Below are 27,418 nucleotides of genomic sequence, written 5' to 3' on the forward strand. Positions count from 1 at the left end.
GTTAGACAACAAGGTGAGAACCTTATGATTTCACTTATACGTGGGATATAAAACTGAAAGCAACAAACATGACAGAGACTCATGGACACAGACAACAGTTTAGTGGTTACCAGAGGGAAGGCGGGGGAGAGGGGGGAACAGATAAGAGTAAAGGGGGTCAAATATATGGTAATAAAAGTAAATTCAACTTTAGTGGGTGAACATACAACGCAATATACATGTGACGAATTACTGAGCTTATACACTTGAAACTTATGATTTTATTAACCAAATTTTTAAAACGTATTTAATTACACACATGCACGCACACATGAAACTAAATCTAATACTTTCTATTTCATTCAATTTTATCTTTTAAAATATGGATGATTGAATAGATTCATGGGTCACACTGATTTTAGTGATTATGAAGAGGAACAGAAAGAACTGGAATGAAATGCAAATTTAGTTTTAAAAAGAGCTGAGCTTCGTGATTCAACTCTTGCACAGTCTCCTTCCTTCAACCCTTATTCAAAAGAAATAAGTTAATCCTTTCACAGAGCACCAAACCACCTTGCAACAATGCTCGAATGATAGCAAAGGCACCATCGAGTGGACTCTTCAGCCCACATTGATGTTTCCTCAGAGTGGAGAAGTGCCTTCAAAAGGGCCTGGTCCACCATCAAACAGGACCATTCAAAGTGCTCGGGGACCTCGAAGGATGTGAAACAGGCACATGTCTAAGTTTTTGAACCGACAATCCCAAGCGTATAGAGATGCTGAAGCTGGAGGCAGCAATGGTTAAACAAAGATTAAGATGGGTTAAGAGACACCTTTACCACAACAATCTGCCTGCCTTTCTCGTTTACCCCTTCCTCCTTTCTCATCAGCACTATTTCAGTAGAAGTATTTGGTGGAATTTTAGGGAAGAAGAAGAACCCACTGATTAAGGCCCTTTGATAATTTTTCACTGCCCTTGTAATAAAATTCAAATTCCTTCTCATAGCCCTTCTGGCTTTAACTGTTTCTAAGCCCAAGCACCACATTTGCAAATATGATAAAAACCTTAATTTTTAAATCTAGAGAGTGGGTATATGGGCTTTCATTGTTATCCAACTTTTCTGTAGGTTCAAACATTTTCCTTCATAGTTTTAAAACTGCCTAAACTATGTTTTGGACCTGAGTTCATTAAGAAAATGGACAAAAATACACTAAAATTGAAAAAAATTCATTTAGCTTTCAAATGCAACTAATCCGCACCCCCCCCCCCTTAAAAAAAAAAAAGGTTCCTAATAAACCTCAGCAGGACTCCTTGCTCGGAGCCAAAACTGTTACTGCAACTGGTAGAAAGCCAGTCATTGTGAGCATTCATTCTAAAGAGGCCTTAGAAGCCCTCATCCACATTTCTCAAGCTGAAGGTTAAGTTTGCTATTGAGGGTAATCAGGCCTGTACGTTTGTATCCCAAAGATAAAGAAGTCCTGGAGGGGAAATTTAACTTGAAAATTTGGGAGGTAGGTGGAGTGGGCAGGAGTAGGCAATAATTTATCATCCTGCTTTTATATTAAAATCAACATTATGGAATTGAACGCTAAGTCTGCATGAATATTCAGCATAGCACACCGCGTCTTAGTTTTTATTGCTCTCCTCTAATGGTTTTCCTTTCTCTCCAAATGTCCCTTCTCCCTGCATTTAATTCAATGACTCATCTTCACTCCGATGTTGACGTCCTCCAAGGTTCCACCTTTGGCTGTCTTTTTACACTATATTCTCTGAGTGATCTCATCTACCGCGGTTTCAACAATCTGAAATCTATCCCCCACCCCAACCAATCGGCCTACATTTCCCACTGCTACTCCCTAGCGACGTCCTCTAGGCATAGAGATGTCCTCCAGGCAACTCAAACCTCATCTCCAAGCCTTGCTTCTTTTTCTAAATTCCCCTTCTGAGTGAATGGATCCATTGTTCGCCCAATCACAAAATTTGGTCATTATACCAGAATCTTTCCACCTGTTAAGTCTTCCATATACATAATCAGTTCACAATTTTAGTCAATTCTATTTTCTAAATCTCTCTATTTCTCCAGATACCAACTGTAGACTTTCGCTCTTCTCCACACAGAGCAGTGGTTGTCAATGGGGCCAATATCCTAGGGGGTGTTTTGGAAAATTTGGTTGTCAATGAGTGGGACATTTACTGACCACAGAAATTATCAAAACAAGAAAAACAAAAAAAGAAAAGAGAAAAAAGGCAGCATTGCTTTTCATGCTGTTGTTCACACACACATAGCCTTCTGCTAGCTTCTATATCCTTGCGGGGAGAGGGGTTGGGCTGGGGGTCAGAATAATCAGTCTTTCTACTCCTGCATCTACATCCATAACAGAGTTAAACTTTTAGCTTCAGAAAAATGGTTATGTTGTTTTTTGTGCAAAATTCAAACATTAAAGGACTACACAAGATAGAAAGTGAACATCACCTGCAAAGCCTACAGAGACAGCTGGCATTAACAGCTTGGTATATATTCTCCTTTTCATTATTTATGGTCTATATCTGTGGTCTTTTGCACTGGGAGTCTACTTCTTTCTCCAGAACAGATGAAAACCAGATGATACCAAAAATGGTCACTTCCATCTTAGAGAGCACAAAATTTCAAACCACTGCTTTTACGTTAATACTCCTGAGTACAAAGCTCCACCCCAGGACAAGTACTGGGCAACATCCAAAACACCCGCTGGGAAAGTACAAGTCTAACATCATTAGAGTTCAGACTCTGTTCAGTTAGGCACTGCCCTTTTCAGGCAATATGTCTGCTTTTGGCTTGTGCGACACATTCCTAACTCTAACTCTATTCATCTGTGCACTGACAAATGCTGAAAAATGGTCGAGAGTCACTCATTAGGACATTCATTCAAATACCAACTGTGCACTCACTTATGCCACAAACCTAAGGCATCAAGGGATCCTGCTCCAAACGGCGTTCTGGAGGATGTGCGTGTGGGTGTATGTGTTTAGAGACAACAATGAAAAGCTGCTGAGTGACAACACATTCCTAGACGGTTGAGTTCACGAGCCTCTACGTTACATGTATTAGACCTGACTCATAACCTTGGTGGTCAAATGCAAAAACTGCAAACAAACCCCCCACACACGCACACAATAATAAGATTGTTACCTACGAGGACTACTAAGGTACTTAATTAAGCGATCATGAAAAGTGTGAAATGTAGTACACGCCTGAACCCATTTTAGATAGCTGACTCTGAGACCTAACCCCCTGCTTCTAGGGTTAATGTTACTTAATTCAGATAAACACTGAATACCTGCACCATGCCAGATACTGAGTTAGATGCATGAGACTATCCATACGGCAGTGCGGGGCAATGAAATAAAGCACAGTAGTTAATTGCATGGGCTTTAAAGGTTACCTAGGTTCAAATCCTGACTTCACCCATGCCTAAGCTGACTCACACTTTTCTAAGCCCCCTTTCTTCATCTCTATAATGGGAAAACAATAGTTACCACACAACTTAGAATAAGAAATTACATGGGTTTAAAGTACATATGGTAAAATCTGAACAAATAGTAGGAAAGGATACTTAGGTGAAGTTTTTTCCTTCTAAAATCTGATTTGTGACTATTTCCAGAACCAAAATGGGTTTAAAAAAGTGGAGGGGAGGCATATACACAGACTGAACAGCAATAAAAAATGAGAGATCTTATCTTTCTTTTTAAATATGCATCTAAAAGTTTTGATTCAGTTTTTGGATGCACAGAATACATGCTCTTCTTAGCTGCAAATAAGATGTAATGACTTAGCTCCATTAAAATAAACCATGAGTAGCTTTAAGAAGCAGCTCAATCTTTGGTTAATTACCAAACCTATGGAAATAAATAGCTCATTAATTATGTCAAAACCAAAATTAAGTGTTCGAGAGCACACAAGACCTTGGAGTATGTTTTGCAATTAATATATGTTCACCAGAATTTCGGGGGCCAGTGATGTTCAACACTGAATACTACGCAGGAGTCACACTGACATTCCTTACAGCCAAGATGGCAGCAGCGTTTAAAATAACGAAGGATCTCTCACGTGGTACTTTACAAAGTTCCGTCATGTCTCTGCTCAACCCCTCCCCTGATGGCTTTCGTTTCACGCCCATATTGAGTGTGTGTCAGAATTCAAGGCAGTATCTGGACTCCAAATTCTACTCTTTGTATTTATTTGTCCAAGTAGTACACACATTTACAACATAAAGGATGGTTTAATTATCAAACACAGTAACCACAAATAAATGTTCATTGAATGATTAATAAACAACAAACCCTGATTTAAAAATTCTGATAACTAGGCAAAGGCAATTTCTAAATATTATGAGTTAAATAAATATGAAAAAGGGATACTCTTCCCATGACCTCTATCACTACAAACACAACAAACAAAAACTGGCCAGCATCTCTGCTTCACATGCTTTTGAGAATATTTTACTGCTCGTCGGCAATCCAAGTTCCTTTTCCAACATGTCTCAGAAATGCATGGTGCAGAGAGCCGGGCTACGGTACCGCAACCACTGTCCAGTCCGGACCAGCTCCCCCACGCACATGCACGGGTCCGAGTGACCTTGAAGTTCTCCCTCTATTCGCCCTTTGGGAAAATGCTGTCTGAACTAAAATAAAGTTCTTTTAGGTATATGCTCACATTAAAAAAGTTAAAAAAAAAAAAAAGATTTTCAGAGACTTCAAATCTTTTTAACCATTTGCAGAATTTAGGGGTGTGGGTGAGAGTAGACTATTGTTAGTGGAACATTCTCCATGATCTGGAGCTAAATGTACCTAAATATATGTCATGTGGACTGGTAATTCCATTTTTGTAATATGAAGTATTCAATAATTCTTATGTGAATCTCTTTAATAATATTTCTACAAGTGTGAATTTTTAGAAAAATACCCTATTTTAAATGAATAGTTTTTGTTCTGAATGAAGAATGAGTACTTAATGAAATGAGCTTAGTAAACGTAATGTTTAGAAATAATTTCACTTTGTGTTTTTCTAAAACAGGCTTTCTGTTTATCCTTGAAAGTTTCCTTTACTTACACTAAACGTGGGAATGTCAAATTATGTTTATGAAATATGTTCTAATGGTAAAATTCATTCTTTATTTGAGCAACAAAGAGAGACACCTGCTTATAGGAAAGGTTTTGCTTTAGTAGCTGGTTTTTAGACAAGCCATTTTACACGATTTTTTAAAAGGCATCGGCTCTTATAAAAATAATTGTGTTACTTGTACAAACAGAAACTTCATGTTAAACCTCAAACACTTATTGAAAAACATCATAGTACAAGCGTCAAGTTATACTGCGGCAATTTCAGCCTAGCATGCAGTCATTATTAATTTTGAAGACGAAAGTTATGCTAATTAAGTACAGTAGGATATTTCAAGCTGCGTTAAAATTCTTTCTGCAACAAGGCAGGGCACGTATAAACATCCACTTAAATAGTTCTAGAATTCACTTAAAGATATAGTTGGAAGTATTTTAACCAAATTGAACATAGCTAAGTAACTCTTAGGATTTAATAATGTTATGTATCAGAGCTCTATGACCTCATTCTTATAAGTTTAACCTTTAAAAATACACACACATACATGTACTAACCTGATTTCTGACTTCTGCAGGAAAGTTTGCTCTTTATATATTTGATTTTTCCCCCAGTTCAGTATTAGCCCCAGTAGCTATCAAATGTCTTTTGTCGTTTAAAAGAAAGTTTGTTCAGCACCGAAATAAGTTGCATGAACAGAAATACGCTTTTAATGTTTTTTTTCTAGTTGTGACTAAATGAATATCAAGTTCTGAATCAGCTTATTATATTATAAATAAAGTTAAGTTTAAAAAGTTAAGGTCTTTGTCCTTATGTTCCAATTTTCTATAGGACTGTAGCTTGGAAAAACTTTTAATATTTTATAACAACAATCCCAGACAAAATATACCTTTAACAGGTTTTAACTTCATTATAAAAGTAAATACGGACTTTCTTCATAGCTGAAATTATGGGATCAACATAACTCTTGAGTCAGCATGGGGTCATTGCAGCGTTATCTCCAAAGGAAAGACTTCTCTAATATTTCAACAAAAATGCTCAGGTCATAGACTTTGGGTCTTATTTTTAGCATGTTACTCTATGTCCCTTCTCTTGTCTTTTTTTTTCCCCCCCCCAATTAAGTCAACTTTTATTTAGGCATCAACATTGTAAGACATTCCTCTCCTACTATTTGAGAACACCAATACTGAGAGAACAGAGCACTGGATAGAGAGAAATAACTCTTTTAGTCATCACTGAGCACTTGAAAACTTTAAAAAACAGGTACAGAGAGAGAGGAGAAGGCTTGGCAGGCTGTCCCTGGACAACATATGAAATGAGTGGGGGCAAAGAAACTCCTAGTCTTTCTCTCTGCTATCTGCCTCGGGACAGTCATCGAACGTGTGTCAATTCATCTTTATAAAAACGGAAGAAATGATTCCTGACCTACCGACCTTAGCAAGCAATTTTTCATAACGAATGACTAAACAAAGGGCTGCTCTGGCCACAAAATGACCACACAATATTCGATCCAGTTCTGTATGCCAGATACAGAGTAAAAGAAGCCAAGAAGATTCTGAGTGACTCAGGTAAGACATCAGTGTGGGAGTCCAAACATAAAGATTCTTAACTTGGACCAATCTGCTCTGCCATCGACAGCACACACGCACAGCTATTTCCTCCTCGGCCTGGCTTCATCGGCTAACCAACGCCAGGCCCCGTTCAGCCTTTGTTGATTTTTGCCAATCTGCTGGATTAACGATGCTACTTTCTTCACCCCCAGGCTCTTCCTACTCCTCAATTCAATTCTTTTGATTTGAATTGCTGATAACTGATGACAACGTATTTTCATATCTATTATCCGCTTGTATTTCCTTGGTAAAATTATCTGTACCTCTCTCCTGCCCATCGGCCTAAGTCTGGAATCTTTTTCTTACTGATTTGTATGTAGTATATTGTACAATTATGAATATTATCCCTTTGGCTGTTACTTTTTTTTTTTTCCCAAATATGTTCTAGTTTGCCATTTGCATTTCGACTATGTTACTTAATGTATAACATTTTCATTTTCTTATAGATTTAATTGTAATTTTTTTCTTCATGAATTCTGGATTTCCAATCAGGCTTGTAACTGCATGCTGAATATGAATGCAAGGTTTCATATTTATTGATATCAGACATTATTTACAATGAAATAATGGTATCTTTTTCTGAAATAAGTTCTAATAGAATCTAACTTTTAAAACCTCACTATATTATCCAGTTGACAAAATGTAGCAATTCTCACACTAGCACTGCTTAATTGTGGGACAAAGTCAATCAAGAAATCCACTATAACATGAATCCATGAGCTTTCTCCAGTTAATCACCAAATGATTAAGTTATTGGGCGGGGGCAGATAGAGTCATATGTGGTAACTATACTTAAATACATGTTAAATAAGTACGATGTTAAATAAATGTATTTAAATTTGATACCTTTTTAAAATTTACAGGTTGATGATTTGAGAATGTTTTTAGAAATTAATCTACAGATACGCCTTTCAGAAATGGATTCCAGCTGGTAATGTGACAGAAGTCCCATTCCTAAGTTATCCCCAGTCCAAACCAAGCCAGCGGTAAATACTAGGATTAGAAGTTGCCAGAATATACCATCAATCCTGGGCAGCAATCTCCGTGAGCATCAAGTAGGAATGTCATGCAGTAGACCTGTGTCCTCATGTCCTAAGCCCGAGGCATCCAGGACTGGAGCAAATTCAAAGTGACAGCTATGATGTAGAAAAAACTGAAAGCGTTTGGAACAGTCTAACCAGACGTGTTAATACATAAATCGCCATCGCCACACTAGCCCGTGAGCTGTCTCAGAGCGAGAGCCACACGTTCACATCCAATCTGTACTACATTTAGCATAGTTGGCAACCAAATTCCTATAAAATGTATCCAGTTGTGGTCTTGGTACAGTTAAAAATGATGAACCTTTGGGAAAGTGACTCAGTCAGAGGATCCTATCAGTTATTCTCCAGGCATCCCAGCTTGTCGCCATCCCTCTTTTTAAGAGTGTGGTGTTTCGAACTGGACTTTATACTCCATATGTGATCTGGCCAGCCAAGCCCACCCATCTATATTTCATAAATGTAGGCTTAAACTCCATTAATAGTTTAGACAGTCACATTACATGGCTACTTTCTATTGAGAAATTGACTTGACCTAAGTCTTCTCCACATATCCCACAGCGAGCCACACCTTTACACACTGTTTACTCTTGCATTTTGGGACATACCTGCAGGACTGAACAATTATTTCTATTAAATTGCTTCTGGTTTAGATTCGGTATACAGTATGATATTTAAATTTTTTTCTTAGATCTTGATTCTGTTATCCAGTGTATTATTTGCTTTTCCTACCTCAGGGGTCCCCAATCCCAGGCCGTGGACTGGTACTGGTTCACAGCCTGTTAGGAACTGGGCCACAGAGCAGATGAGCAGCGGGTGAGTAAGCAAAGCTTCATTTGTATTTGCAGCCACTCCCCAGCGCTGGCATTGCCGCCTCAGCTCCACCTCAGATCATCAGGCATTAGATTCTCATAGGAGCACTAGTCCCTAGTGCCAAAAAGGCTGGGGACTGCTGCTCTCCCAGATTCCTGTCAACTACAAATCTGATCAGCAAGTCATACAGGTCTCCCTTACTCCCTGCTAAAAGCACAAATACTAAGCTTTCCAGTTAAAGCCTGCCATCAATGTGCATTGTGTGTACAGTAATTTAAACAACCACAAGGCCACCCAGCCACCTCGCTGCATTACCACTAGCAGTGATGGCTTTCTGGTTTCTGACCTCATGACACATATATTCATACATAAAAAAGAAGTACGTCTCTCTCTCACACACAGTATCACCAAACAGCACATATCCTTACTATGTAGAACTACACTGATACTCTCTATTTTGTTATTCTATCCTGGTCCCCTGCTTCCTTCCTTCCCTTTCAAAATGCTGTTCATAGCCTGCTAAATCGATTTTACTACGCATTGACAGGATGGAACCTGCAGTTTGTAAAACAGGTTTCAAAAAATCAATTTGAGTAGCTCTTTTATTAATGAAGGCTACCTTAATCGCAATGCTGGACTTCTCAAATTATCACAAAGCGAAAAGATTTCACTGGTTTAAGACTTGAAATTATAGTTACATATTACAAAGCATTATTTAGAAACATCTGTAATACCTGACTAATTAACTGTTTCCATGAGTATTTCAAAGGTCTTTTAACAGTATAGATCTGCCACCTTTAGTTTTATCTACACTGATTCATTCACAGATATTCTAAGGAAGTAAGAGTTACATTATCAGTTTCAGAAAATGTGATCTTCAATTATTTCTTTACAAATTAGCACTGTATTTTAACAAAATAAAAAGTTAATCAATTCCACATTTTAAAATGTGAAACAATCTTCAAGGATGAAATTATAAATCCAGTTTTCTTCTGGTTATATTTACTCCTCACTTTGCCACAAGGTTGTGTAAACACAATCCATATGATCATGGGTAAACATCATGGCCTCACCCACATTTTGGTAAATAAGAAAAGCAAACAGTCAATCCAGTTCTTTAAAAAAAAAAAAATTACTCCTTAAAAAGAATTCACAGTTTAAATTTGATGTGTAAACAAATGAAAAATTTGAAACAAAGTTTAAATATGAACAAGAGCCTTCTGGAAAATTCTTTTGTGTGTCAAATAAGATAGACTGAAAAAGAAAAGTCACACCTGAGAGTAGTGAAATGATTTTTATCTTTTCCTTTTAGTCACTGCGATGACTATATACAGTATTCTCGAAAACGATTTTCTTTCTTAAATTTACAACCTTAAAACTTATTTCTAGAGGACCAGATGTAAACCTGGACAATCACTCTCCTTCAAGGTCCAAGCACTGCTATTTCTGTTCTGGCCAAATGCCCATAAAAGCACCAACATGCCACAGAACCAGCCTGAGCGAAAGCACCATAGTTGGAGATCTGAAGGTTTGTTTTCTTTTAAAGCTGCTCAAAGGCCACCTTGTGGTGGTATTTAGTGTAAATAGACTTTTTCCAGCAGAAGTACTTAAGAGTCGCAGAATACACAATGACATGGCCCTTTAGAGGGTCATGTGGAAGGTTTCACCCATGGATGATTTCTCCTAGCCGGTTCCTCTCCACCCTTCCATGGAACACACTCACTGGCACGTGGAGGCTTGATCCTGGGTTAAGAGAAAAATTCTAGATGAAATAATGAGGCCAAAAAACATTTCATTTCAGAGGAAGAAACTGAAGTTCATTTGTCAATTGACTGGCATGATCAAAATACAAAAGTTCTTGATTGCACTTTGGGGGGAAATGTTCCCAATCCTGCAGCCAAAACTTATGTGTATGTGAATCATACACATAAGCTTACGTGTATCATTTTGTGATACAGATTCACTAAGAGTTGTTCCAGGACTTAGAATACAGCTGGGAGATGAGGCGCACACACAACAAGACTGATATCTATAGAAGACTGATACATGCCACCAGGCCCTGTATGACAAAGCCCACTAAGAGACCTGCGTAGCGAATCCTGAGGGAAGACAGGGCAGTGAGTGCTGAAGGTCTCAGGCTTCGGTGGAGGAGATGCTTCTTGAACCGCATTTTGTGAACAGGATAAATTTGGATAAGAGTCAGAAAATGCATTACAACTGGATAGAGATCTTTATGCAACAATCTAAACCATCATTAGGAAACGAAAATTATTTTGTAACTTCCCCAAGCTCTGGTGGATGACAAAATATTGGGTTGAAAAGAAAGGCAGGAGGTGAAAAACTCACTATAAACCCAAGTGCTGTTTACAGAATAACCACATGCCTTCCTTTACGGCCGAGAGAACATTCCACACTTTATGGAGTGGTGCTCTCCAGGTGAGTGTTGACATCACAATACAGTCACACGGGAAAACTTGCTTTTTAATCTGAAAGCTGTATCTAAAATGCACAACAAACACATCTTACATCCCAGGGAGTATAAAAAGAGGCCCCAAAACATTCAGAAGAGCTGCAATGGATGCATTTACTTACAGTAAAAACGTATTTCCATCTATAAGAGTTTTGAATATGGGATTTGATTTTTCCTTTACTATGTCAGAAGAATGCTACTAACTCAAGTGAATGCGATGGCTAAACAAAATATTTGTGAAAGTGTTCTGTAATCTGCAAAAAAAGCATACAAAGAGAGATTATCATTTATGTGCTGGCCTCAAAAATCTACCTTCTGGGTCTTTAATTTGATCTCCCAAATGTTGGGGTTATTGCTGACCGTATTTCCAATCTGTCAAAAACTTTAGTAGTTCAAAGGTTTCTTTCAAAAAGGAAGTTAATGTTAATTAAAATTATGTTTTCTATAGATGTTCTGGGAGATAGTGGGGTGCACAGGTTGAGTCTGTTCCTTAAAAGTGGGAGACTGGAGATCCGGGCTTTGACATTTTTCTAGACTAAAGGAACATTAGCCATGAACTGGACAGTGGCTTTCGAACCGTGACTAAGGTCTGGAGCAGGTGAAGGTCCATCACTTCTCCAGCTTAAACACCTTGCTCCAATTGTTTTTTGTATTTGGGCTTCTGTGTCAGAAATTTAACAATTTTTTAAAAACTACTACTTTATGGCATAACATTGTCCATAAATATGTCTGCATATTGGACACAAAATGATTTTCTGAGGAAAACACTGGTTTGGCCTCCAAGTCAACTTATACAAGTGGATTTAAAATCAAGTCTCGGTTAAGCTCTTCAGTTGTCAAAGGCAGATATCAGTGTTTCCCATCAGTTCAGCTAATTGTTAAAGCAGAGTGGTTACTTCTCTGGTCCCAATTTTAATAAAAAGTTCAGTGGTATGAATGATTATACCACTTCCATAGTTCAGAGCATCTGCAAGTAATGCTTTAGATTGCACTTTAGCCTTTCTTATTCCTTATGTCTTGTAATAAGAGACCTTAAACTTGAACTATTCACTTTTTACAGACGCTGTAGAGAACCGAGGAAGTGCACTCACTAAGGACCCGGAGCCTGCATTACAAAGCATCCACAGGTTCTTAATTCCTGGAAGAATTATGCTTCTCCTGAATGGCTGGTTTGTGTTTTATCTCATGAACACGGTCTTGGAATTGACCTTGTTTTCTTCTTTGTTCTGGCTACTCAAACTTAAAGCCAAATGTGTGGTCCGCACCTAGCCAGCTAAGACATGCAATTATCTGTACACTAATCCTGCCCCAGGAATCATTTTATTCATCTTTCTCTATTTTTTCTTTGCTCTTTATCTAATTCTTTGGGGTAAGGGGGAAGATGGGACAGAGGGGAAAGAAAAGAGAAGGAAACATACCCCTAATTTTTTCAGTTCCCTAAAAGGAAAGGAACATGAAGAAATAACTAGCTAATTTTAGCATGGGAGTATGGCTATCAACCTTATTGCCATGATAAATTTGTTAAATACTGCAAGATACAGTGTCAGTTTTCTTGCTCAGGTGGAAATTGGCAACACGTGTTAAGGAGACCTGGTGTCTGGAGAAGAGAACTACTAAATTACGTCAAACAGGGGAAACAGATCAGGGCAATCAACATGTATGGTGTACAACGAAATGAGGCTCTTCCATCATCTTCCTTCAGAGTCGGATAATTTCTATCTGTGAATAACAAAGGCCCGGCCTCTTCTGTAATGAGATGGCATCGCAGCTCCTCCACCTCTCAGACAGCTCCCACCCCAGCATGCAACCTCGGTTTAGTCCCTTTCATTCTCTTTTCTGGTAAGTTAAGGTAAATTACTTCCAAGTTTATTCAACTGATTTTTCAAGCCCCTATTATGTGTGAGGCATTACAGACATTAAGGTCTAAATGGCTGCCTTCATAGAAAAATATTTTTAACCAGTTATACAAAATGGATCCTATTTGACTAGTATAAAAAATACCATTCATAAATTAAAATAGCTGAGCTGTACTTGCAAACCTCTGTTCTATATACTACTCCAATTTCCTCCATGAAATTAGGGAAAACAACAAGAAAATGACCGAGGGCCAGGGCAGTGGGGTTGGAGAGGTGACAGGCAGTGGGCACAGTGTAAATGAACTGTGAATGATGAGATAAACCAAAATGCTACCCAGTCAACAAACACCGGTAGTTCAGACTGAAAGCAGATGAACAAAGCAGAACAAAGTCCCGCCGCTGAGGAGCAAACATCGCAGTCCCTCTTTTTGTATTTCTGGGATTGCTGAGTGAGTGTAATAGTGGCTTTCTAGTCCTGGGCGGAATCTCTTTGGGGTCCTGTGCTCCAGTCCTTCACAGACGCCTCTGGCCTTGAGGATGTCTACGGCTGGAAGCTAGAACAGAGCCTGCTTTTAAGGCTAAAATGAGAGCTAAAGGACAAAATAAGAATGGGAAGAAAGATGTGGCCTCAGGATAGACAAATAACCAAGAAGTCCGCCAGAACTTACATATCGTGGATACCTAAACAAATCAGATAGGAGGATGAGACCCCAACAGTCCTCACGGATGGGAAGGTCATGGGGTGACTCTATATTGTCCCCAGTACCATCTTCTTCTGGCAATTGACTCCCTCCCCTCCAAAACACACCATCATCATGGCTCCAACGGAAGGGGCTGTAGTCGTACAAGAACCACATCCCTACTGGCCCCAGCAAAGTAACCTGGAGGGGGAGGCAGACCTCCCATGATTGAGGCTAAAGCTCCACGCATGAACACGTATGAAATACAGTCTGGAGAGAGCTGGTCTGCGCAGGGAGGATGGGGTGAGCAAGCAGAGACATGCGGCAGCAAGTGGACAGCCATAAAGGAGCTGTTCCTGGTTCCAGCTGTTGCTGGGCCCCAGGCGCGCCTCTGCCTTTTCCCACCCCTCGAGTGTGACTTTCCCCTGACCTAAACTTTCTCTTGTTGATAGAAACAAAGGGAGTTCCGAATAGCACGGGGTTCCCTCTGAGGCACTGCTGTGCTGGTCCTCTGCCCCAGTGAGGCAGCTCCAAAACAGCAGGGCTCAGACATTCGTCCTCGTGACCTTCTGGACAGAGGGCTCAAGCTGGCCTAGTGAAGACTGAGTGTGCCACCAGCGTTCACTCTTCCATGTCCTCTGCATACCTACTTTGGGGGGTGGAGGTGTGAAATGTGTCATTACATGACAGAGGAAGAAACATTGAAAAAATGAAAATGTGAAAACAGTTATGTTTATTCACATAAATCGAGAATAAAGTTCAAGATTATGTAAGCAAATGCAAATTAAATGTGATGTTTTTATCCTGGGCATCCTAAACTTAAGTCTCAAGATGATCTTATGAAACTCCTGATCTTTCCCTTGGATATAGTTGCTTTAAAACTTGGAAGAAATATAGAAAAGCATAAAAAATTAACGATTACATAAATTAGGTGTATGAAACAGATATATCATCTCCCTGAACAGTCCTTTCTGAGGGTTACCTGGCATCTAATAACAACCACTTAAAAATCAGAACTTCCTAATTTCTCTTTAATAGCTCCTGAGATGCTACACACGAGTGAAGAGTGAATGTGGGTGAAAATAGTGTTTAATTACATTTAGAATCTCTCCTTGTCTAACCTGAGGCAAAACAGAACATTTCAGAGTTAGATCACAGTTCTCTTTCAGAGAAAAGTCAAGGCGCTGAAAACCCTTTTGGTTCCAAGGACGACCGGCTAGCTGCTATGGCTCCAGAATTAGTGCCTCAAAATCAAGCCACTTTAGTGGGAGACACCGAGGATCCCACAGACAGCCTTGCATTCTTAAGCATCAAAAAAATGAGAAGGGATCAAAGTTAGCTATCTTTGCAATTGCTAAATGTCAGATGACATCATTTACCATCCGAAGCTGTGCAATTTGGGGAACAAAGGAAAACACAAGGAATAATAATTAAGTGGGGACAACCGGCATAGACCTGACCTTTCCCTGGAAGACCAGGACATTTGGTCACCCCTACTAAACCGTGGTGTTCTTGCCTCCCCCGCGACCAGCCAACTGTTCTGTGCAGGTAAACGATTTCATTTCCCAGATCGAGCACGGGCAACACACCTTCCACTCAGAGCAGGGCCCAGAACACAGTCACCTACACGTAAATATTAGTGATAATGAAATAGGTCTCCCTGGCAACATCTGGTATTTCAATCAGTAAACGTCTACAATTCACAAGGTTTATGGAGGAATATGTCTAAGTCAGGGAAAAAATGTACCTTTTCAACCTCCCACCTACTCCTCTTTGCTCCAGGCCAGTGGGTCACTGAGTTGCCAGTTCCCCTATAGGCACGTGCTTAAATATCATCATGATTCATTCACTCCACCTCGCCCTCACTGAAGGCATCAGAACAGGCTGATCTAACTGACCTAATTTCCCAACAGCCCAGTATCACAATATGAGCTCCACCCCCCAACACTGAACCTTGTCCTGTGTACGCTTGTATTTGAAAATTATAAAAAATACATTTCATGGATGCCCCTGCAGAGCAAGGGCAACCTTCATATGCTCTTCACAAGGTGGGATACTAAAAGGAAACCAACAGTGAGAGAGAGTGTGTATGTGTACACATCACTGTAAATGAAGGCGAGGCTTCGGTGGCTAATAGCCCGGCACATGATCTTAAGACTGACTTTGAGAAACCTGAAACTATAAAATTCTGAGCTCCCAGCTACGAGATGACTTCACTGGGCGGCCAGCTCTCTCTCCTTCCACCACTAGGACTTTCTCGGCACTAACTCCGCCTTTCTTAGGTTTAGGATGTTGCTTCAAGTAGGACGAATGGCGGCATCAATGCAAGGCAGCACCAACTGAAGAACCTAACTTGCTCAAACGTCTTTCAACAATTCAGTGATTCAAGAAGCAGACTATTTTCTTCTTCCACCTGATAGCTAATATAGTAGACGTTTTAAAATAACAGCTTTATTGACATATAATTCACATGCCATACAATTTACCTATTTACAGCATACGATTCAATAGTTTTTAGTATATTGAGTTGTGCGGCCATTACCATAATCAATAAAACAGAGTTTTTTTAAAGACGAGATCACGCACAAGGACAAAAAATAAATGTTATTTTATTTTTCCCTGGCTTACATGAAGTGAACATCTTAAGACTCTGAATACAGATTGGACCAAACAATTTCCCAGAAAGACCCAACGGACAGTATACGGAATTGCCTTATCTCACGTCTCGATGCATCCCTACTAGCATATGCATTAGCACTTTCTAATTAATTAATTTTTTAGGGGAGGCAACCCTTGGCTGACCTCACAGATTGCAAGGACCTTGTCAGCTTACAATCCCTTTATTTTTTATTTTTTTACTTTTTATGCCTACAGCACCTGGTCTTCCTAGGCGGTCTCCCATCCAAGTACTAACCAGGCCCGACCCTGCTTAGCTTCCGACATCAGACGGGATCAGGCGCGTTCAGGGTGGCATGGCCGTAGACGCATCAGCACTTTGTAAAAATCTATTTAACAGCCTCCCTCCATTGTTTGTTTGCATTTCTTTTATTTAGTCACCATCTGACTTTGCTTACGCAGTGGTTTAGCCTTCAATTTGCTTGAAAAACAGCACCTTTTATAGGTTAGGGGTGTCGGCTCTTATCAGACCAAGTCTGAGCCCCAGCTCTGCCCTTTTCTAGAGGTGCGCAGTGAACTCTTGGGCAAAAGCTTTACCTTCTGAGTCTCAATTATTTATAAAATTATAGGAATATTATTAAAATTTTAACATGAGTAAAATGTCTAGGGTATCATTTAACATATGAGAAGCTTACTAATAAAAGGCAGTTATCAGTTTGTGTGAGCTGTTATTACTCTGAGGTAAATATTAACCCTTTGCCTATCAAGTAAAATTTTTTCCTACATTTATCGTAGGTTTTTTTTTCTTTCTATCACCTGACAGCAATGGAAATAAGCTTGCTTCCTCATTCAAAGGTCTCATAAATAGTCTCATAAATGTTCTTTCTAATATATGTTTTTAAACTCATTCTTGCACCAGATCTATTTATTTTAATAAAGGGTAGCTATTTATTGAAATTGATTTTTCCAATGAATAAACAACTGTTTAAACATCTTTGGCTAAATAATTCTTAATCTTTTCTCCTTCCAAAAAGACACACAGATAGCCATTACGCACATGACAAGATGTCCAACATAATTATTAGGGAAATGCAAATCAAAACCACAATGAGATAGATATTACTATTTTCCACCCTTTTTTCCTAACGGTTATACCTTTTATTTCATGTATTCTTGTACTGGCCAGGATAATATCAAACATCGGAAGTGCTAAGGGGCATGCCTGTTTCATTTTCTGATTTCAAGGGGAATCCATCAGTTTTCTTGCTGTTGGGTTAAGGCAGATATTCTTTTATCTCCTAAAGCTTTTACAGAGTTCCTGATCAGGAAGAACTGCTGAATTAACACTGTTGTTTTGGTGCACATGGAGATGATACAGCATGAGGATTCAACATACGCTGATGCCATACCATAAGGACTCGGACCCAGGCTCTGTAATTCACCGCATTTTAACCTTGGGCATATTATTTAACCTCTTCGCCTAAACTTCTTCATCCATTCATAAAATGAGAGCAATAAGAACCACCTCTTTCTTAGGGCTATTGTGAGGATTGACTGAGATAACGAATTAGAACAATGCCTGGCACACAGCAAATACTAGGTGTTGCCTGTTATTTGTCCTCTTTAATTAAGAAAACTTCCTATTTAATTAAATTTGCTGGTATTTTACTTAGGATCATCACAGCTACTTCCATAAGTGAAACTGGAACATAGTTTTCTTCCTTTGTAATGTCTTACCATATTGCCTTTCTTATATTTTATTAGATTTCTATAAGTTTATGGTAGTTTTAAAACATGAATTGAGTATCTTTTGGTATTTTTCTAGGATCTAGAATAAATGAGATAGTTCACTGATACATTTTTTCAAATTTTTAAAAAGAACTAACTTCTTTATAATCTAGGTCTGGAGTGCCCCTCCCCCTTTTGGTTGGAAAGCCATGGCCTTTAATATGTATTTAATATATTCCATGACTGACCATCTAGTCAAGTGCTCTACTTAAGACAATTTTGAAAAGCGCTTTCATCATTAGATTTTTCAAAGCTGTCCATGACATACAAATTTACAACCAGTGTCTTCTCCGGTCACTTCCTTCCGGATGTACTCCGATGTCCTGGGTCTCCTCCCTACTTCTTGTTCCTTCCTCCTCTCAACAACAACAAAAACCTCTGTAAAAGATAGTTTTGCCATTTCCAAACACCTATGGGGCATTTACATATAACAGCTGTGCTGAGCACACTCATCCCTGCCTCCTTTTCACTACATTTCATTTTAAAAGCGGAAGCACTTTCGTACGATAAATACGCTAACATTCTGCTTTCACCCCTGCCCTGTAAGTTTGTGGCTTCCGTGAGGAAGGACTGACTGCCTGCGCTCGTCTATTGTCTGGCCCTCTTGCCATCAACTCAGCTTCCCATCACTCACCACGTGGCCTTCCGGAACTAGAGCAAGCCTAGCTAGCTCTGCAGTCAACGAATGAGTTACAACCAATCTTAAAGAACAAAGATGATTGATTTTTAACAATAAAGAACTAGGAAGTATTTACTGTGCCGTGTGCACATACAGGATGACGTTATCCATTCTCATTTCCTCTTTCCTACTTAAGCAGGCAAGGCACAGGGATGTGGGCCACTGTGCCAGCGACTGATTTGCCATATTCACCTTAGGAAAAGCCTATTACAGCTATATTCTAATACAATGAACGTAAGTAAAATTATCTTGAAAAAACATCAAAATGATGTTTAAATTCTAGAAAATATTCCAACTTAAATTATACAATTTAGCATATTTCAGATAACCTCAAATATGAATGAAACTACAAATCCTGCCAGATGTCCATACCCTCCTACCTACATCCTTATCCAACACACTTAACAGAATCCTACTAGGAAAAGAAATGGTTAATAAATGCATCCATATAGCTTCCGGAAGTCGACACTTCACTAAGGACTCCCACCTTCTGGAATCTGTCCAGTAATCAATACCCAGTTGTCTCTGCTTTGTGGATTCCAGCGTTTCCTTTTTTTGGAAAACAGTACCTTAGCTTCTCTAATCTTCCTGTAGTCCCCTCTCTTCACAGCTCCCCAAAGACCACTGACAGTAACTCGGTAACGTGAAAATCCTGTGTCCTAGGATATCACACATCCTGACCAGAAGACTCTTCCGTTTCTGTAACAGAAATTTCCTATGACCCACAATGATTCTCTATATTCTAGTATCTAGAGGTGGAAGCAACAGAGAATGGTGGGTTATAATAAGTGTGCACTCTGGGACCAGGGTTTCAAGTCTCAGGCTCTTTTCTAGTTGTATGACTTTGAATCAACTTTCGGTGGGTATTTTCAAAGCTACTGTTCCATAGAGTTGATATCATAACAAACGATACACCCAGCTACAGATTAGAGTCCAAGTTTACTTGAAGACTGCTTCAACCTTTCGAAGTTTTAAAATATTTTTGAAAGTGTGTGTATGCTGTAGCAGAATGAGTTTTAAAGCTCCAGTTATCACAGAAGCTAAAACGTATTTGGCACTAAGAGTATATCAGACATATTGCACAGAGTATTTCTTACTGAATGCTCACAACTACTCTTTGTGTGGGTTCTACTCCTGCTAGTTTACAGTTGAGAAAGCTGAGGCAAAATGGCTGTTTAACACCCGCTCAAGAAAACACAACCAAAAACTAAACCCAGGAATTCTAAGGTCAGAGCCCCTCCTATCTCCATGCAGAACTTCAGTTTTCTCTCTCACTACGGTAAGGCCTCCGTATTGTTTCATGAAATTTCTTTCTCAGCTTTGACAGTATGTTAATGTATATACAAGGTCACTGATCAAAAATGTAATTTCCCACTGTGGGCTGAAGTTAAAAAAATGGAAAAGCCACTCATCTAAAGTGTTCATTCTTTTACTTAACAAAACTGAAAATGATTATTTCAAACTTAGTTGGATTCCAAACCTAACAGAAATAATCACCTCAATCAAAAAGTAAATGTTTTGAATTCCATACTAATAAGTATGTAAATAAGAGGATTTCCCAATTATGTTCCAATAGAATAGGTCTTGTGACCAAATAAATTTGGCAAATTGAGAAATATTACACATTATATTTCCTTCCTGGACAGTCAGAATGCACATTATCAAAAACTCTGATGAGCTCTGCAGGAAAACAATAACACGACCACCATCGAAAATTCAAATCTGAGTATTTTTAATCCAGTGTTTTTCCAAACACAAATTTCCTTCTGGAACCTCTCTCTACCAACAACTACTAATCTCTCATAAGACCAGTGTTCTGCACACACAAATTTGGGGGACACTGCTCTATGTAAACTTAACCAGAATAAGGTTCTAATAAGCTTCAGCTATTGTAGTATGTGAACTTCATTCAAGTGCAGACATAACAAAGATAAATTAAAATTCACAGAAAATTGTAATTTGGTTAAGTATTTCATCTCTGCTGGGCAGTTTCATCAGAATATTATATAGTTGTATTATCAGTTAAAAAATAGGGACAGAAATAATGTATTATACTCTGAAAACACAAGGTGGAGGAAGCAGAGAGAGAAAAGATATTTAAAATGGCAAAAAGAAATCTGCAATTCAAATAATTACAATCTAATGTACAAAACTTATATACATAGAAAATCTATTGAGATAAAACTTAGATACAGAGGAAAAACTTATAACTCGCACATGAACAAGGAGTGAACAGAGAATAAAACCATACGGTAAGCAGAGAGCCAAAGATCTGCAACGACGTTAGTGAACTGAGCTTCTGTCTCCCTTTGGAGAATCCAGAAGTAAATGGACTGGCTGATAACGTGGCATCCAAGGGGGGAACAGTTGTTTACCTAAATTAGGAACCCTCTGAGACTGGCATACAGAACGGGACCCAGCAAAATGGGCAATAAAAACTGCTTGCGGAACAAATTAATTCATAATAGATGTCTGAGGAGTTATGAATGCTCAGGGGTGGTGAATATTACCATCATCTCTTAGCCGTCACAGAACCTTGAGCTGGAAGCAATTCTGACCAAGGGCAGCTTGCGACCTTTATGTTGGTAGAGGCTTAGTACCAATTACAGCCAAAGAATACGATCTCATGCATGCTCTTCGCATCCGCAAATTTGGTTCCACATTTTTGGTCCTTTCTTTTTCACTCCTATTGCCTTTGGTTAATGTTTTTTTTCTCCTCCAAAACAAAGAACTTCACCGCATACAGCACTTAAAAGTTGACAATAAAACTTGACGTGGGGTTCCAGGATTTTGTTAAGCATTAACTAAGCTTGTACTTTACAACCACATAACATTCAGCTGTTAATCATTTATTTCTGAGTACAAAAGTAAAAAAATTGAAGATACACATTTTGCTGTTCTATCATGTGAAGCACAAAACAACCCTACTATGATATCCAACACCAGGTACCTGACAAACTAGGAGAAAAAAATCTTAAAAGAATGGTTACATGCCATAAAGCTTTCACCAAAGAAACTGATTTCAAGACCACAGGCAAAAAGGAGCAGTACCTAGTATAGGAAAAAAGGCAAGTCAGAAAGCCTACGCACGAGATCACTGAAAATAGGAGCAAAAGAGTTAACAGGGTTCGGTCTGGTCCCTTTAGTGTAATAACGGAATGACAGACACCTAGAGAGGTGGAGTGACTTCCCCAGAGTAACGTGATTAGTCACGGAGTCAGGACCCAGGCCAGATCTTCCAATTCCCAGGCTTCTGCATTTCCCACTGTCACACCAGCCCTCCCATCTTCTCTGCAAGGCTAATATGGAAAATAAAGACTACCTACTGGCCTATCTAGAACTATAAACCACTAATCAAATACGACTCTATACAACTAGAGCACTTAGAATAAACCATCTTATTTTGTATTATGACCTGTAGTTACTGCCTGGAAGTCTATTAAAATCCTCATTAGGCTATATTTACAAACCTTCATTCTAAAGGACTAAATCAAAAATGATCGGCAAGAAACCGACACCACACGGAGAGAAAAAATTCCCATTCCAGGGAACACACGTTTTGAAGTGAGGCAGATCTGGGTTCAAGCCCTAGCTCAACTGCAATGTCTGTGCCACCCTGTAATGATGCTGGGGGACAATTCTACCTACCTCAGAGGTTTGCCCAACATTTAATGGTACTTGAATGGTAACTTTCTCCCCCCACCTATTTTTGTCCATCTCCCTTGATTTTTTGTCTATTTCAACTTTTAACTTCATACAACCACCCCCAAAACACTTGCCAGCTACATCACAATGACAGACATTAGTATGTTCAACACCATAAAAAAAAAAAAGGTTATGTGCTAAAGACCATTTAACATGTGAATACAATCTTTGTAAATATAAGTGAAAAGGTTCAAAGAAGACACTGATGCATAAAGTATAAAACAATTTCTTTCAGCAAACTGCATAAAGAATGAAGAGAACCAGGCTCTAGGTCAGTCCTGTAGCTAATCAGCTGCACAACCATCAGCAAGTGACTTCACTTTGCAGAAAGCTCCACCACTCATAGCTCAAAGCCACACACTGCTCTAGTTATGGGAGGCCTCAGGGTTCCTATCTGCAGAAAGAACCATTCTGACTGGAGAGTTTCGAAAGTTCTCACGTTTCTTGCACCTGAAATAGTCCAGCATCAGCATCATTACAGAAATAGTCCAGCATCAGCCCAGCACTTGGTGTATGCCACGCCTGTTCTAAGCACTTCAGGCAAAGTAACTCACTTAAGTCCCCTACAATCTTTGCAGATATGGTCTATATCACTCCTCCTCTCCAAGGGACCTAAGCTAGAGAGAAGCAAAAGAACTTGCCTAAAGTTATAGAGCCCACAGGGAGGGTGAGGGTTCAACAATCCAGGGGATCTGGCCACACCTGTTCTTTTAACCACTGACTCTCAGAATTCTATAAACCCCAGAGACATGTAAACAGAAACTAGTTCATGCTATGCCTTCCTTGTGCCTAAATACAGTGGATAAATACGACTAACATGTTAACAGCAGCCTGTAAAAAAGCAACTACAGTTCATCGGTTACAAAATGGCAACTTAATTAAGATCAAGCTACAAAACGTATACTTTGTTTCTCCGACAAACATTTTATCAAAATAATTGAAGTGTTGTGTGTGATGTTTTAAGGATTATACTACCTTGGTCATCGACAATTCATCTGCTGGATAATGTTCCCCAGGAATAATTATTATATAAAACCAGACTGCCACTAAACATTGGTTAACAAGATTTTCTTGTCTTTCTAACTATGCGTATGAAAATGTGTTATGTACATATAAAAAAGCAAATAAACCAACAACTTAAACACTGTATTCTGAGTATCAAGATCTCAAGTTAGACACAACATATTAAGAATTATGCAAATAGGTATGTGCTGGACTCTGCGAACATAATCGGCCAGGGCAGGCTCTGCCCTCCTTCCCTTAGGGCCGCTTCACACCTGACTGACCTCTCGCAATTCTCTGCATGCCATTCTTCCTTCCTGTGCCAGCTCAACATCGCGGTTGCTAATAAACCACAGTCCTGCCTGCACTGCACCCCTTCTATCTCAAGCAAAAGTACGGTGGGGCCAGGAAGCTCAGTGAGGTAAAAATGGGATATCAGAGGATCACATATGTGCATACACGTGCGCATGCGCACGCACACCCCCAAAATAAAATGTGGACGGCAACGAGCTGATGACGGTGATTCCATCAGCATCGGCCTATCACCTGCTACCTAGTCCGTCAATACCTCTTCTCACAATCCCTGGAAGGCCTGAGACACAGAAGCAGAACCAACATTTTAGCGCTTACTCCCAGACTGGTCTACTCTACAAACACTGGGGGCAGAAATCTTTGCCTCACTTTGCTCTGCGTCCATACTCCCACTGACGAAGGCAGTGATTAGGGTTCAGCGGGATGGTTATTAGAGTGGAGAGACGCACAAGGGAAGAACTCTCAGATAGTTCAATTCCTTCTTTAATTAAAGAAGGCTCCGATGCATTCTCTCCAATGAAAACCAAAACATAGACTGATGACTAAATAGTTATGCAATTTTTAGGCTATTTGTCTTGATATGCATTCATAAGCACAAGATCTTTACGCCTCAACAATTAAACAACCAAACAAGTCACAAGCAACCTAACCCAGAAGTTCAGAGACCTGATAAGTCTTTCCCACGATTTTACCACACGCAGTTTTTTTATTTATTTAATTTATTCATTCATTCATTCATTTATGCAAGGCAACTCTTGGTTGACCTCACAGATTGCAAGGATCTTCTCTGCTTAAGATCCCTTATTTTTTTATTTTTTACACCTACAGCAGCTGGTCTTCCTAGGTGGTCTCCCATCCAAGTACTAACCAGGCCCAACTCTGCTTAGCTTCCGAGATCGGACGGGATCGGGCTTGTTCAGGGTAGCATGGCTGTAGACTTACCACACAAAGTTTTACCAACATTTTGCCATTATCCATATTAATCCACCTATGACATTCCTATTTCTGTAACACGAGACGACATTCATAAAATCAAATACCTAACATAAAGGAAACACAGAAAAAAAAAAGAAAAGAAATTTTTAAAATAGAAACACCACTGGAAAGACATTATCTGAAATGAAATGCTTCCATATACTGGATTTTATTTTTGCATGCTGTAGGGGTCAGGTGGGGGATAATCTGGATTTGTGTCTGTATTTTTATGAAAGATGGTGAAAATATGAATGATCAGTGATTGACCCCTCCTGGAAAAAAGGCTCTTGGGGAAGTAGGACAGTAATTACAGAAATCTATAACCTACAAAAGTTGACCAAAAGAAAAAACTTTAGTAAATATTTGAAAGTAATAAAGGATGCAATATACAAATTAAGATTCAAATGAAACCAAATTATAAAACCAAACCCCACATTTAGACTGGACCTTCTCAGCTATCCTTTCACACTGACTTTATGAAAATTTATATAGTCTAGCTCAATTTATGCCATTAGAAACAGAAACGGAGACATCATTAATACATTTTAGAATGTAAAGCTCAAGGAGAAAAGCTGGTTTAAATAAGAATCTGCAGTCTGAAATGCTCATGGATCAAAAGTGAAGTGCTTTAAGATAAAAAGAAACAAGAAGTCTCCTTTGTTACAGCAGCACATTACTTCATGACAAATTCTGTATTTACTAAAGAAATGGCAGTAGAAAACTAAATGCGCCTAGCCTGAATTTTTGTAATGTCATGATCAAAAGTAGTTAGCCTATATGGATGGCCTTAGTACAAAGACTATTTGGGTGGATGGGTGGTAAGCGGCAATGGGAGGTGTATTACAGTGTACGGGAGATATACCAGCTATGAAAGTAATCTTTTTAAAATGACTTTTTAAAAAGTACATTCACCCATATAGCAGAAGTGTGATTTCTTCCATACCTAATGACAAGATGCATACCAAGTAATAAAACCTTTCTTTATTCGACAAGCAATAGGATCTAGACTGTACACAGAAGTTAATATACTTCAAACAAGAAGCCTTTAGAAAAATTATGTCCACAGTAGCAGTTATTAGGCATGACTACTGCATTTTATCTGACATAAATAATGCAACCTTATCAGAAAAAAAATACTGCATTTAAGAAGACTTCCCTTACTTGGGTAAAAATATTTTTATATAAAGATATTTAATGACAAAAAAACTTAAAAGTTATGTATATGCAGTTTGTTTCATTAATGCAAAGAAAAAATAAACATAAAGACTGAAAAGGAAAAATGCAAAAATGTTAACAGTAACTAAATCTAAGTTGTAAGATTACAGAAGAAAAATTTTTTAAATTTCCAGTACTTCCTGGATTTTACAACTTTTTTTAAACTAAAAAAATTAACATTCACTTTTCATATAAGCAAACAAGTGGTTCTAAGCTGCTTCCATACAGCATATATTCTAGACTTCAAATACAGCTGCTAATATTTTTAAATGTACAAAATGAAGCTAAAGAGTTTTACTTCTATAAAGATTTTCACAACTAAAAATTAAGAAAAATTTACCATTATAAAAAAATTCTATGTCCCACTTTCTAGCCCAGAATATTAGTAACGATTTGATTTTTAATACCATCAATATAGATTGTTTTTCTCAAAGTTAGGTCCAGCTCAGTAATCCCAAAGTGTAGACACCTAACACACGGTGCAAGAAGTTTTGATGCATTTTAGTGAACTGCACCAACAAAAACGCCATATGTGCAGATGAGCTTATTTTAAACACATCTTTCCATTACCTCTTAAGAGCCTGACATCTAACGAAGCTTTCTGGAAAAGTACTCTGCTTATTCTAGACGTGGATTTATTTGACTATCCCAGAAGCTGTCAAAATTGATCTCAGACTGCGTTACATTCAAGGCACAGAATGTCGACTCTTCACTGGGCCTCCTCTCTTTCACAAGAGCGCCTTTAACATCCTTTAGCTTACATTTCCGGGCTCATGAGTCACTGAGAAATGAGCTCTAAGTTTCCCTCAAACAGCTCCTTTCCAACATTCAAGGATCTGGCCCCCAAATACCTTTCTTTAAGCCTACCCTCAACTTCCCACCATGGCCCTAGGCAACAAACTGAATTAGACACTGTTTCTAGCCTACACCCTTTTACCTTTGTGCTCTAGCTGTGCTGCTCTTCCACATAACCGTCTCTTCTGCAACCTTCCTCTCCCAAATCCCAACCGGCCTTCAAGTCCGCCCTAGGCACCGCCTCGCCCAGGAAGTCTTCCAGATTTTTGCTAAGCGGAAGTGATCGATCTGTCCTGTCTTCCCTGGGTTCCTTTCTAGCACCTTGTAGTTCTTTCGCAGGACTTAGCGTCTCCTTCCCGGTATCTTGTTATCTGTGTACTGGTCTCATCTCTCACCCCGGGGCTGAGGCTCCCCCGGGGAGGGGACGCCGGGCCCGGGGTTTCCTATGAATCCCTCGGTGCACGCAGGCAGCGCCCAGGCTGGTTTAACCGAACCCGGGCACGCTCCCGCCGCCCAATTCCTCACCAGGCATCAGTTAGGCATGTTCCCCCAGGGAGCATCACAGTGATGCTGCCAGCCTCCCGATAACAAAGTTTCCCGGGGGCCAGGAGCGCGGAGGCCGGGGCCCGAGCGCGCTGGGAGTGACAGTTGGCCGGGCCCGCACGTCCCTGCGCTCCGGACAAGGGCCGGAGACGCCCCCAGGCCGCCAGCCCTGCGGCAGAACCGCGGACGGACGGCAGCAGAGCCCGGGGCTCCCAGACCGTGGCCGCAGGCTCCGGGCGCCGCTAGG

The 27,418-nt window shown here is 39.4% G+C and overlaps 1 protein-coding gene, 1 non-coding gene and 1 pseudogene across 2 annotated transcripts in view; all 3 read right to left on the reverse strand.

Moving 5' to 3' along the window:
• The window catches only part of CAB39 (calcium binding protein 39), a 77,387-nt gene extending 50,116 nt beyond the window's left edge, over positions 1-27,271 (reverse strand). Inside the window, exon 1 of the mRNA XM_006906645.3 lies at positions 26,771-27,271. The gene's annotated coding sequence lies outside the window, so the exon portion shown is untranslated. The remainder of the gene's footprint in view (positions 1-26,770) is intronic.
• LOC112475411 lies at positions 16,407-16,525 on the reverse strand. Its single transcript, XR_003044721.1, has one exon. It is a non-coding gene; the product is annotated as a 5S ribosomal RNA (ribosomal RNA).
• Positions 24,463-24,581, reverse strand: LOC112475467 (annotated as a pseudogene).
• Positions 27,272-27,418: the final 147 nt, after the last annotated feature.

The sequence above is a fragment of the Pteropus alecto genome, unplaced genomic scaffold (genome assembly GCF_000325575.1).
Source record: "Pteropus alecto unplaced genomic scaffold, ASM32557v1 scaffold110, whole genome shotgun sequence".
In the NCBI taxonomy this organism is placed as follows: domain Eukaryota; kingdom Metazoa; phylum Chordata; class Mammalia; order Chiroptera; family Pteropodidae; genus Pteropus; species Pteropus alecto.